Source organism: Ursus maritimus, unplaced genomic scaffold, assembly GCF_017311325.1.
Source record: "Ursus maritimus isolate PB19 unplaced genomic scaffold, ASM1731132v1 scaffold_25, whole genome shotgun sequence".
NCBI lineage: Eukaryota > Metazoa > Chordata > Mammalia > Carnivora > Ursidae > Ursus > Ursus maritimus.
Window position 1 is genome coordinate 11,392,718 of NW_024425008.1, and position 14,302 is coordinate 11,407,019.

Here is a 14,302-nt window from a genome sequence, read left to right on the forward strand (position 1 = left end):
CTTGATGGGTCAGCTAGTGTTCAACAGTCTCAAATGTTTGAAGTTTTGGTTGAAACATTTGAGTTGAGGAAAGAATTATGAAAAGTGAGTGTGTATGAAGTACCATGTCCATGTTGAAATAGAGGCTTAGTGTTTTTTAAAAGATACTAAAAGAGTTAACGTTACCTCCAAAATTGGATATTTTGTCTGAAGATGGATGCTGCCTACATTTTAAGTCATTTCCTGGTGGAATTTTTTTAACTTGGCAATTACTGATTTTTAACCTTTTCACATAGAGGAAATCTGATCTCTAAAATAACTTTTATTAGTTAGAACTGGTAACTAAGTTAAATTATAGAACGATAACTATATTAACTGTATGACTATATTAAACCATAGGCCTGTGATAACAGCAGATGTCCCGAAAGAAAGTTCTTCTAAGGCGGCTAAAAGGTATCTGATTCTGTGCTGAGCTAAATCACTGAGTAAGATATGTCTTTAGATGATTATGATGGTATCTATTCAGTGTTGATTTTCATACTCTTACGCTGTGGAATTTGTTTTCTGAGCCATCATTCTTTAGTTTCTGAGGCAAGAGGATGATGAAAAATACCTGTCCTTTATGCTAGGACTATATATATTTTAATAATTTTGTTGACTGTGGCTCTTACTATCTTTTAGTTTAATTTCTGGGTCTTTAATATTTCTTGATTATGCACTGTATGGAGCCTTGATCTTGAAACAACTAAAGTTTTAAATGTGCCATTTGATATACTCATTAGTAAATGTAAAAATGTTTATATAGTGCTTTTTGCAAAGAACTGTTGTAGGTGCTTTCAGGAACAGAGACGAGCCGTCTCTTTACTCTGGGGTTTTATATTTTGGTAGGGAAATAAAACAGTATAAAGCAGAATGGTAGTACAAAGCAGGATTCGAGGTATGGACAACATGCTTTAGAGGCTCAAATAAAATCAAACGGCTGAAGGAATCAGCATCTCTGATTTCTTTTATTATTTATTTATTTATTTATTTATTTATTTATTTATTTATTTTTTTTTTTAGGAGGCACCACATGCAATCTGGGGCCTGAACTTAGAACCCTGAGGTCAAGGGTCACATCCTCTACCGACTGAGCCAGCCAGGTGCCCCTGCAGCTGAAGGAATTAGGAAAACTTTGGTAAATCCCTGATTTGAAACACACAAAACCAGGCAGATGGTAGGACTATTAATTCATGGTCACTCTGACTCTGCCTCACTGGGAGTCTTGCTTTCTTTATTTTGACAGCTGAGTCACTCTGTGAAAAGGTTTATACTTCCTTCCACTCTCTCCTGACCTTCGGCCCACCTGCTCCTTTCTTTACTCTCAGTGGAACCTCTTATTTTGTGCCTCACAAAGAAAACGGTGTCAGGCATTCCTTCCACTTCCACCATCATATCCACAAACTTATTTTTACCCACCTCCATCCTCCATGATGTTAGAAAGTCATTCAGTCCCTGTGAATTCTGAATCCAGCCCTCTGCTTTTCCAGGGATCTCATTCCATATGTTATGCCTATTTTCTCTCCTATTCCTTTGAGTCCCTGCTTCTCTACTGGGTTCTAGCATCATTCCAACTTCCCTGGTGTGTGCTACTGTCTCAGGATAGGTGGGTGATGTGTCTAATGGAAAGAAACCCAACGAACATAATGTTGGGGGTTAAGTCTCTGTGCTGATGAGGAAGCCGTGGAGACACCATAACGCCAGGAAGTTCAGCATGCTCCTCGGGAACCCCCCCATACTACTATGACTGAGCCTACCTGCAGCCCGTGGAGATTTCCAGAAGCTCTGTTTTCATTCTCACTGGGGTTTTTATTCTTTCCTCTCCTCGCCTTCCCTCTCCCACCAGACCATTCTCAGGCCTTCATTTCTGCTTCCTCAACAGGTGTTAGTAACCAGTAGAGAACAATGCCAACAGATTCCTGCATAATTACTAAGGATTCAGTGTAAATGAACTCAGTGAGTAGGTGGTTTAGTTTGTCCACACAGCCTCTCTTAGGTCACCTGTACTTTAGGCCTCTCTCTGGTCTGTTTCCTTCTTTAAAAAATTCCTAGACTTCTCACCCTGTTCTAGATTGTGCCTTATTTGGTCTCCCCTTTATAGATAATTTCCAACTGTTCTGTTCTTAGCCTAGTCTCTTCTTTCATCCCCACACTACACTGAACCTCATTCTGAAGTCTTAAATGCTTTTCAGTTATTCTTTAATACCAACTTCCTTCCTTCCTTCCTTCCTTCCTTCCTTCCTTCCTTCCTTCCTTCCTTTTTATTTTTTTGGAGAGAGGGAGAGAGGAGGGTGCACACGCAGGTGGTGGGGGAGACAGCGGGGCAGAGGGAGAGGGGGAGAATCATAAACAGGTTCCACGCCCAGCTAAGAGCTGGATGCAGGGCTCTATCTCACGACACTGAGATCATGACCTGAGCTGAAATCAAGAGTTGGAGGCATAACCGACTGAGCCACCCTGGTGCCCCCACTCATCAACTTTCTTAACGATGGAACTCTCGCTCCTTGAAATCACATCTTTCCTTAGCTTTCTTGTCATTCTGCCCTGTTGGCTGTCTTACTACCTTTCTAGCCTTTCCTTTTCTTCTCTGTTCGCTCATCTTTGTGCACTTTAAACATTGGGACTTCTTGAGGACTTTGTGCTAGGCCATCTTCTCTTCTCACTCTGCGTTATTACTCCGGGGCAATCTCATCTATTCCCCATGGCCTCACATCTACTGGCCAAAGGCTGCCAGATTTTTATCCCTGTCCTAGTTTGCTAATAAGCTCCACTACCATTTGGCTGATGTGGACATCTTTTTTTGAACATCTCCCAAACCAAACTTTGGATTTACCATTCTACTACAATCTGGACTTCACTGTTCCCCCATCTTAATAAAAGGAGCTGTCATCCACCTGTTTAGTCATCCCACAAACCCAGGAGCCACTCTGGAACTTCTCTCTCTCATCTCCCATACTCAATCACCTTATTCAGTGGTGTGTATGCCGTGTAGATTCTGAATCCGCCTACTTCTCCGTCCCCACTGTAACTTCTCTAGTTAAAGACAGCATCACCGCCTACTTTCCACACCGCCCCCCTCCCGCCCCAAGTTGATCTTCCTGCCTCCTCCTGGTTTCCTCTGAACAATTCTCCACCCAGCAGTAGGGGGATACGTTTTAAATACAAATATAACGGTCACTCTTTAGTTACCATTGCTCTTGGTGTGAAATCCAAAGTTTTTCAGTCTACAAGGCCCTACGTTGTCTGAGCTCTGCCTTCATTCCAGCCTCGTCCTTCCCACTGATGTGTCTTCAGTTCCTGGGAGGCAGTACGCCCCTCCCTCCTTCAGGTTTTCACACACATCATTTCATCCATGTGCAATAGTTTTCCTCTTCATGCTTCCCTCGGCTAATCCCACTCCCACCCCCTGTGTAGGTGCTAGCTTAAATGTCTGTTCCTCAGAAGTCTTTTTTTTTTTTTTTAACATCTTAGGCAGTGTTAGATTCTGTTTTCATATGTAACTTTCCTTCATTGCTTTTATCATAATTGTGATTGAATAATTGCATAATTTTTGTTCCATTCAGTGTGTCTTCTCCAGTGTGGTTTCCATGAGAACGGGGTCATGTTGGTTGCTGCTTTCCTGAGGCTAGCATAGTACCTGGCACGTAGGAAGTGCATATCTGTTTATTCATTCACTTAACTGATAAGGCAGTGTTTTGAGTGTTTGGGGTACAGCAGTGAATAAACAGAAAAAAATGAATGAACACATTGAGTCATGTCCTATTTCACAATATAGTGGGACTTGAAGGCTAATATCATCCTGTTGAGAGAGATAATGCTGGATTATTTACCTTATTAGTAAATTTACTTTTAAAATTCATTGATGCGTTTCTTAATTATGGAAAATAGAAATATGATACCCTTACACTATGAGTTCTGGCCCAGAGAAAAAATTTCTGAAATTCTCAGAATTTATATTTATTTCTCAGTTTATAACATATGATTCTATTCAGTAGTATTTAATTTGAAATTTTGTAGATTGCTGAGATAGTAATCAGATTTTACCTAATTATTGCATAACAGCTTACTATGTATAATTACCAAGCACAAAAATTGTATTAATTTGTTTAAAACATTTATTTTCTGCAGTTAAGTTTGATTCCTTTATAAAATAAGAAGTGTGCTTAGATTGAAAATTTCCTGTACTATGTAAATAACCTATTTAAGTTATTCACCAGCCCAAACAGGATTTGCATGACTTCTGTAGAAAAGAAGACGAACAGAAGATCGGATCCTTGACAGGTCTAATGCTGGAAGGATAGAATGAGAGATTTGGAGGCCGTCTGTGATAGAATTTAAAGACAGGATTCAGGGAAGAGGCTGTAAGAGAAGCAAGCCTAATCCCACATGTCTCAGTGCTAAGGACAGGTCTTCAATGGATAATGAGTCTGGAGATGAGGAAGGTGGGGAAGATTGCTGAGTTATGTTTTCTTACTCGTAATGGAAAAGGAGCCCTGGGAAGGAGAACAGATTGGCAGCCAGAAGGAAGAGAGGCCTCAAGGAGGAAGGACAGCTTGCGGAGAGCAGTTAAGGACGGAGGTGGGAAGGTAAGGATGTTGTATGAGGTGTCTGTATGCTTCCTGATACTGTATACTCTTCTTTTTACATAAGACACCTTGTAATTCAGATTTCCTTCAAAGGAATGTATACAGAACTGTCCCTCCCCCTCCTTTCCTCAGCCCTGTTCCCTCCCCTCCTTCCTTCCTCACTTCCTCCCTCCCTCCCTCTCCCTACTGTTTACCAAAACTCATGTTCAATTTTCGCTTTCTTGATAGAAAATCTGAAAATTAGTTTGGCCTAAGATAGTAAAATCATTGACTTTTATGTCTGGAAAAGACCTGAAGAGTCCTCTAGTGTAAATGCCCACGTGCCTACAACATAGGGATATTTATTCAACAAAGGAATATTGGGTGACTAACAACATTGTGCCTCTCATTTTAGGTGCTGGGAATACACCTAATAAACAAACCCCCACCCCCTAGAGTTTATATTCTAGTGAATATACCAGAACATACAGAGTAAAAATTTGATGGATTTGTGCAGTCAGTGAGCAGATAGATGAGAAAATCTGTTCCTGGTCTTTCCTTCTGTGTAACTGCTTCATATATTGATCGTCACTTCAAATACTCATGTTCATATATTGATGTGTTACTATCTAGGGTTTTTTTTTTTTTTTTTAAAGATACACTTAAAGATACTATTTTCCTTAAGTTACTCTGAGCTAAAACAGGACACAGAGAGATGTCAAGTGACCATTTGAAAAGAACCACCTCAGAGTTCTTAACCCGGGCAAGTACTGTGATAATTTTAGGAACAACACACTTGCAAATAATTTCTATTTGTGCTGCTTGTGTGTTTGGGTTTTCCTGGCCTCAAAATACAGTAGAGATGAAGTTGATTTTCTAAGTGTGATTTTGTTTTTACTGAATTTAGACAAAAAAGACAATGGACATCTTTGTATTGTAGGAAATTATTTTCAGAGTATCTGGAAGGGGCAAAAAGAAAATATGTTTGATTTTCTGTGTTTACTTTCTGTGTTTGTTCATATTTATACACCTCAGCGTAGTCACAAGTCAGTCCTTTGCTGGCTCTTTAAAAAAGATCCGTTTATTTATTTTAGAGAGAGAAAGAGAGAGACAGCATGAGTGAGCCAGGGAGGGGCAGAGGGAGAGAAGCAGACTCCCCGCTGAGTGGGGAGCCCAACGTGAGGCTTGATCTCAAGATCCTGAGATCCTGACCTGAACTGAAATCAGGAGTCAGATGTTCAACCAACGAACTGATCCACCCAAACACCCAATCCTGTTCTGGCTTTTAAGGCTGGAAGCTAAAGGAAGGAAAGGCAAAAGCTATCAAAGACATTTTCTTAAAGTGGTAAAACTAGATTGTTTACTAGGTACAGTTTCTTCTCTGGGACACTGAAAAAGTGATTGAGTCTTTTCTAAAAGCATTTCATTTCTTTTTTTCTTAAAGATATTTTTATTATTTTGAGGCCTATGGGCAAGGCAGAAGGAAGGTAGGCTAAAGATAGTGGGCTTTTGTAGGGAAGTGGTGACATCGGGGCCCAGAAAACCACATTAGGCAGTAGGATTTGGCTTATGGGTGCACGTGCGTGCGTGTGTGCGTGCGTGCGTGTGTGTGTGTCTGTCCGTGTGCCCTGCACACATGTCCTTTATCTTGTAGAATTAGAAAAATGACATCTGTTTTCTTGAAAGGAAGGGGAAGAGATGCTTCCAACAGGGTTGGAAGAACGAGGGAAACATGATGACAGATCTGATCTACGGTCAAGTGTGTTTCTTTTCCCAGTCCAGAAAAAACCAAGCTTGAGAAATAACAAAGGGAAAAGTTTCCCCTTTCCTAGTCCAGAAGAAAGTACGTTGCAGAAACAACAACAAAATGGGAAAGTGTTTGGAAGGGTGCCTTTGTTTATTTGGCTTAGAGAGTGCGGTTCTGATGGGCGGGAGCTGCTCATGTGTCTAGTATTCCATTTCCGCCATGTGGGTAATAAATAATGCATGCTCCAGGGGTTCCTATTCCTGGTTCCCTCCTGAAAGCTGAAAGCGTTAACACAATTTTTCCCCCAAATGATCTTACCTGGGTATGTAAAACAAGATAATAGTTTTTGACTTGGCTTTTTTTCTTCTCCTACATGCCCAAGGGTGGGACACACTTCCGTCACTAACAGTGAGTCACAGTGGCAATAATTTGCACCACTTTATGGTTCTTGAAAGAAGTCCTCTGGGTGACTTGTTGAGTTATTGAAGTTGGTAGACCACAGTGAAATTCATACATATACCTAGGCTATGAAGTTTTCTGATTTTTTTTTTTAGTTTTTTTTTTAAATTGTAAAATAGACATAATATAATATTTACCATCTTAACCATTTTTAAGTGTATAGTTCATTCGTATTAAATATATTCAGGGGCACCTGGGTGGCTCAGTCGGTTAGGCATCTGCCTTCGGCTCAGGTCATGACCCAAGGGTCCTGGGATCGAGTCCCGTATCGGGCTTCCTGCTCAGCAGGGAGTCTGCTTCTCCCTCTCCGTCTGCCTGCCGCTCCCCCTGCTTGTGCTCACTCTGTCAAATAAATAAATAAAATCTTTAAAGATGTATATTATATATATATATTCATAATGTTCTACAGCCATCACCACCGTCCATCACCATAACTCTTTCCGTCTTATAAAACCCAAACTCCGTACCCATTAAAGAGCTCCCCATTTCTCTACCGTCCTCCAGCCCCTGGCAACCACCATTCTACTTTCTGTCTCTATGATTTTGACTACTCTAGGTCTCTCGTGTAAGTGGAATCATACAGTATTTATCCTTTTGTGACTGGATTATTTTACTTAGCAGAATGTCCTCAAGGTTCATCATGTTACAGCCTGTGTCAGCATTTCCGTCCTGTTTATGGCTGAATAGTGTTCCACGGCACGTAGATACCACATGTTGCTTGATCATTCATCAGTGGTTGCTTGGGTTGCTTCTGTATTTCAGTTGTTGTGAATAATGCTGATACAAACATGGGCGTACAAATATTTCTTCGAGATTCTACTTTCAGTTCTTTTATCTATATACTCACAAGTGGAATTGCTGGATCCTGTAATCCATTTTTTTCTTAAAGGTTTTATTTATTTGAGAGAGAGAGAGAAAGAGAGCATGAGCTGGGAGAGGAGCAGAAGGAGAGGGGCATATGGACTGTGTGCTGAGCACGGAGCCCACCGCGGGGCCCGATCCCAGGGCCCTGAGATAACGACCTGAGCCAAAATCAAGAGATGGCCGCTCAACCTTCTGATAATTCCATCTCTAATCTTTTGAGGAACCACCATACTATTTTCCGTAGCCGCTGTACCATTTTGCATTCCCACCAACAGGGTGGGAACAACAAAGCTTCCAGCTTCTCCACAACCTTACCAACACGTGTTGTTTTCTGTTTTGTTTTGGTTTTTTGAGCAGAGTCCTAGTGGGTGTGAGGTGGTAGCTCCTTGTAGTTTTGACTGGCATTTCCCTGATGATGAGGGACCTTGAGCATCTTTTCATGTGCTTATTGGCCATTTGTATGTCGTTCTTGGAGAAATGCCTATTCATTTTTAACTTGGGTTTTTGGTTTGCTTGTTATTCAGTTTTAGGAGTTTTCTATATGTTCTGGTTATTAATCCCCTATCAGATATATGGTTTGCAAATATAGTCTTCCATGTCGTGGCCTGCCTTTTACTCTGGTGATACTGCCTTTTGATTTACAAAATTTTAAAATTTTTGTGAAGTCCAGTTTGTCTGTTGTTACTTTTGTTGCCTGGGCCTTTGGTGTCATATCCAAGAAACATTGCCAAATCCCAGGTAATGTGGTTAGGTAGTTTTATCTTTAGGCAGTTCACACATTAAAATGTAATTTGATCTTTTGAATTTTTCAAAGCCCTTGTTCCTTTTTTTTCTTCCAAATTTTTATTTAAGTTCTAGTTAGTTAACATATAGTATAATATTGGTTTTAGGAGTAGAATTTAGTGAGTCATCACTTACATACAAATGCTCATCCCAACAAGTGCCCTCCTTAATGCCCGTCACCCATCTAGCCCTTCCCTACCCACCTCCCTCCATCAGCCCACAGTTTATTCTCTGTCTTTATCTTTAAGAGTCTCTTATCGTTTGCCTTTCTCTTTTTTTTCCATTCCCCTATATCCATCTGTTTTGTTTCTTAAATTCTACATATAAGTGAAATCATGGTATTTGTCTATTCTCTGACTGACTTATTTCACTTAGCGTAATACACTCTAGTTTCATCCACATCATTGCAAATGGCAAGATTTCATTCTTTTTGATGGCTGAGTAATATTCCCTTTTATATGTACATACACACACACACACACACACACACTGCATCTTTATCCATTCATCAGTTGATGGACATTTGTCAAGGCCCTTGTTCCTTTTTAATATTATTTAATATTAATATTAATGATATCAATAATAACATTATTAATATTATTTTTAAGTCCTAGGAATGAGGAATGTAAATAAAATACATATACTTTATTTTTAAAATCAAAATGTTGGAAGGTTAATCTTTTGGCCTTTGGGCCACATTTAGGAAAATGGATTTAATTACTCAAATTATTCCTCTGTAAAGTAGAAAAACGTTTTTCAAGACCTTGCGTATTTGCTGTTGCTTGCCATAAGAGAGTAGATAAATTTGGTTGTTGCTGGAGAAGGGAGGTGGGAATAACGGGGAGACCAGCACTGCTCAGGACAGCTCCACCTGAGTGACATCTCTGAGCGACGTCTCTGGGCACCCAGTTCTGCAAGGCTTGAGTTTTCATTCTGTCAGAACACTAACAAATTTGGACAATTGGCTCAGCTAACAAAACTTTCCAAAGGCTGATGTACGAACTACACCTTCTCTATGAAGGGAAGAGAGTCCCTTCCATTGACAGTAATGTCTATGTCTGCCTCCGTAATTAATCTGTTTTGTGTCAAGGCACCTACAGAATTGAGTTTTGGAAGCCAGATGATTGTGCAGAGAGCATGAAATCAAAGCAAAGGGAAGTGGATTGTAGACAGAGCTATTACCTAGGCTGTGGTGTGGCCCGTTTAGCAGTGTGCCCCTACCGGGATTACTGAAGATCTTACTGTCTGTGTCCGTATTTACTGTCTCTCTCCTGGACCCACGCAGTTCTTTCTGCCTCTTCCGCTTTCCCTTTTGCTGTATACCATTCTCATCATCCTCACTTATTCAGAGACTCTGGCTGGGCAAGTTTTCACTTAATTGAGGTTTCAGCTTGCCGCTAAGTTATAATCCCATTTTATGATGTCTCTCAGACACCCAGGTCCTCTGAAGTGTAGTTTTAAGAATTCCCCTCACGTTTTGGTAATATATGAATGTATGTCTGAAGTCTCCAGGTTTGTGATTTCTGTTTTATCGGTGGCATTTGAGGTATTTAACACAGTTCATTATTCCCTCCTTTTAAAAACACTTGTCTTCATTTTTAAGAAACTTTTTCTTATTCGTTTAATACTGCATTGGCAGGGGTAGCTCTAAGCACTGTAGAGATACGAAGGAAATATGGCACTGTCACCCACAGGGTAAGGAAACTAGGTGGGGTTTGTTTTATGCTTGTGTGAGAGGCTTCATTGCACAGGGAGGGCAAGAGAAATTCAACAGTGCAGAATTCGTCTCTGGCTTGTCCGAGAACATCTCCAGTTATCGTCATCCTCTTCCTCCTCATGTGAATCTGCATCCCAAGAACATGGCATTTTGAGATTTGGGTGACTGGAGCTCAGCTCAGATAGCTCAAACAATGATCTGTTTTCCAAAGATAATAGGGAAATTGTTGTTAATGAGACACCTGTCTCATCTTTGTGTGCTGCTCACATTCCAGCAAGATTCCCATTTTTTATTACATCATTTGGAAGTGTGCAAAGTGTACTTTTGATACTTTTTCTCATCTTAGTTGACTTATCTGAAAATGACAGTGCTCTCTTATTTTTTCTGCCTCAGGAAGAAAATGATGAGAAACAGCTTTTTCATTCCAAGTATGGTGTATAGCTGTTTTGAAAGAAACGTAGCCTTATATTGTTATTATGTGTTAAAGATTGAGATTCCCTGTACTGTCACAATAGTTTCTGCAAGTTTCAGGAGTTTCCTTATTATGAGAACATTAGTTCATAATACAAAATTACAGATTTTATACTTACAAATATAAATTAGTTTATACGTCCATAAATTTGAAGGAAAGAGATTCCTTTACGCAGTGCTGTGTTTCCCCCTTTTGTGGGGTGCTGTTACTGAAAGTTACCTGAGAGCAATTTATCATCTGCATTATTAACCAACACGGCAGGGTGGTCATTATCTGTTTGGCGTATTACTGCAGTGTTTGCTGGGGAAGTTGCAAGTTCTCAGGGCTAAAGCTGCTGAGGAATGTACTGACTCTAAGATGCACCTTTATGCTTGCTGTCTTTAAGATATGGCTATAATGACAGGAACCATCAGTAACTTTTTGGAGGGTTACTATAGCGTATTTATAAAAAAACAGCTGAAAGTCTACATTTATGGAAAAGACTATATCTGCTAAGTTTCCAAATAATTTTGTCATAGAGGCGGAGAACCAATGAGAAGACGAATACGTGCAAAATTCTAGCGTCCAAGCGTGGAGAAAAAACACGAGCAAAACGTCACTTTTACCACTGCTAATTGGTTTTAAATGTGATCATGTCCGTTTGAAGAGGTTAATTTCCATAACCAAAGAAAATTACAAATTATAAGTACATGAGAAATAGTTTATCTTATAAAGATAAGTGACTTAAAATTAAGTGGCTTTCAAATCAACCACTGTATACCGAGTATCTGTTATATGTGGGATCCAGAGAAGACTGTGTCTCTGTATTTTTTTCAGTTTTATGACTAAATCTATGTCCCAGTCATTTAAAATTTTTAATTTTTAATTTATTCAGCATGTGTTTATATCTTGCCTCAGATAAATGTCTATGACAACGGGGTGGGAAGGCTCAGCTGATTTTCCTGTAACAGAATGATCATTAATGGTTGGCTATCTTCCAAATTGAGTCTGACTCAAGTTAAATAGCAATAGTTAATATTAACCAAGAGAGATTAATTACATGCCAGAAGTCTCTTCAAATAGTCTTTCCTGAGAAAAAGAGAAGTAATTTGATAATAGGTAAATCCTTATTCTCTGGGAATGCTTATCTCTTGTTTTCTCAGAACACAGACTAAGAGACAGATCCTGATAACATCTAAGTACCTGGTATCAGTAGCTCAGGTCTTGGGGTTTATGTATGGGTGCCTCATATACAGTGTTGCCCTTTGGGGCTATGCTCATGGTGCTTTCCACTGCCTTCCCCTTTCTTTTCCACTTTACCTACCTAATTTCTACATATTATGAGAGTCTCAGCCTACAATCACTTTCTCTAGGAAAACTTCTGTATTAGCCAGGTTCTCTGGAAAAACAGAATCAATGGGATAATTCCTATTTTAAAATATTAGTTACTTAGCCCATCTGATTGATTTTAGAACCATGGAACCCTAGAAGTTATATGAACATTTTATAACAAAACACTGGGGTCCAGGGATGACTGGGTGGCTCAGTCAGTTAAGCGTCTGACTGTCGCAGGTCATGAGCTTGGGGTCCTGGGATCGAGCCCAGCTTCGGGCTCCCCACTCAGTGGGGAATCTGCTTCTTCCTCTCCCTCTGCCCCTTCCCTCTGCTCATTACTCTCTCTCTCAAATAAATAAATAAATAAGATCTTAAAAAGGAAAGTGGGGTGCCAAGTCAATGTAGCATAGATTTATTAGCTAATTAGTGCTGGAGCTGAATCAGGGACTCGTGTTTACTGATGTCTAGTGTAGTGATTCAGCAGCATCAAGTACCTGTTATAGCGCCGGGTGATGTATTAAATGCTATATTTTGGTTAAAATCGTTTTAGAATGTATAGCAACTTTATTACATAAGTCACTGTCCATTTTAGTTGTAGAAGAGGAAATACAGAAATGTCAAATGTTATTCAGGCCGATGTTGTTGTATAATTCAAAGTTCAATCATTTTGTTATATCTTTGCCTTAGTTATTGATAAAATTCTACTTGCTCTACTGTCTGCTACTAGGAACTGTTCCTTTAATAAGTATGCTTTAAATATCATTTATTTAATAATTATTTAACCAAATAGAGATCTGCCTGGTTGAATTACATTACTTCCCTTCCCTGTCTCTCCTTTTTGAATAATGAAATGAGGTTATTTGGATATGACTGGACAGGAAACATATCTTACTTTAAGGGTGCGCTTTGCCTTGATTTTTTGTTGTTTCCACATCAAATAAGGATTGACGTGTCAACCTATGAAGAAATCAGGGAAATCTTGTTTTTAAGTTTATTACGATTCCTTAAATACTACAAGTGGCAGTAAAACAGCCTTCATTTGAATCAGTACCCTCAGTCACCCCACACCTTTAAGAATGAATGTATTTTACAGAAGCATATTGGAAAATCTGGAGTTGAATCTCAATAAATGTTAATTCCATTTTCTTCAATTACATACAGTGTCCCCATGAGAGGAAAGGCATAACAGGGGTTACAAAAATTGCCATTTAGTTTTTTTAATTTTGCATTTAGTAATCATAAGAAGTACGAATCACAGTTTAAAATATTTACTTTTCTTCTGACTAAAACGTGGGCAGTTGTATTATTGAGAGCAGATACTCAGCTTTGAGACTTTGGATCCGAAACGTCGGAAGACTGTATCCTGGTTAAACACGTATTGGTTTGGCAGTTGACGGCAGGTGGTTGAAGTGCTTTGTGGTGTGAGTTGTAGCAGTTAGGATCGAGGCCCTTCTCCTGCTGGGAGGTCTACCAAAGACACCAGAGAGAGGAGAATATGCCTCTCCTTGCCCAGTTCCTGATGAGCCGGTCTTGGGGGAAGGGCAGGGTGCAGGCCATCCGTCTCTAGAGCCAAACGAAAACTTCGGGCTCCAGCTCAACTGTTACCCTACCTTTCAATGGGCAGCCACTGGTCTTTAATAAATAAAATTTTAAGCTCCTTAGAAGATTTTCTGATGCACATTTCAATATGCCATTATCAAAGATGAAAGAGAATTCATGATGTCAGACCTACTTCCAAAACTAAGTTTCTTCTTAAATCACTTTCTAAGAAACTAACAATCCAGGAATGAATGTTTTCATTTTCACCTACCTATTGTGGCTACTGGAACAGGGCGCCTATCTGATAATGAAACTGAGAAACCTTTTCGTTTCTAGAATTTCCTGTTGGGAGTGTAGAGTTTTCTAAGTAATATGTGACATTGGCTAGTTACACAATACGTTGGATTTTACTGCCACCTCTTTGTTTAAAGGGGGCCTGAGAGGTTTGGACCAACAGGAATGTGAAGTCAAAGTTAACCATGATGTCATCTTACTGCCTGTCACATTAATAAACCAGACTCATAAGTAAATACATTGTATGTTAAAATCTTTTATTAACGCTGATAAGTCAGCTATAAAATAATTAGCTTTTTCTAGCACTTACCTGCATATGATTTGGGGAAACTTTTTTTTTTAAGATTTTATTTATTTATTGGACAGAGATAGAGACAGCCAGCGAGAGAGGGAACACAAGCAGGGGGAGTGGGAGAGGAAGAAGCAGGCTCCCAGCGGAGGAGCCTGACATGGGGTTCAATCCCAGAACGCCGGGATCACGCCCTGAGCCGAAGGCAGATGCTTAACCGCTGTGCCACCCAGGCGCCCCT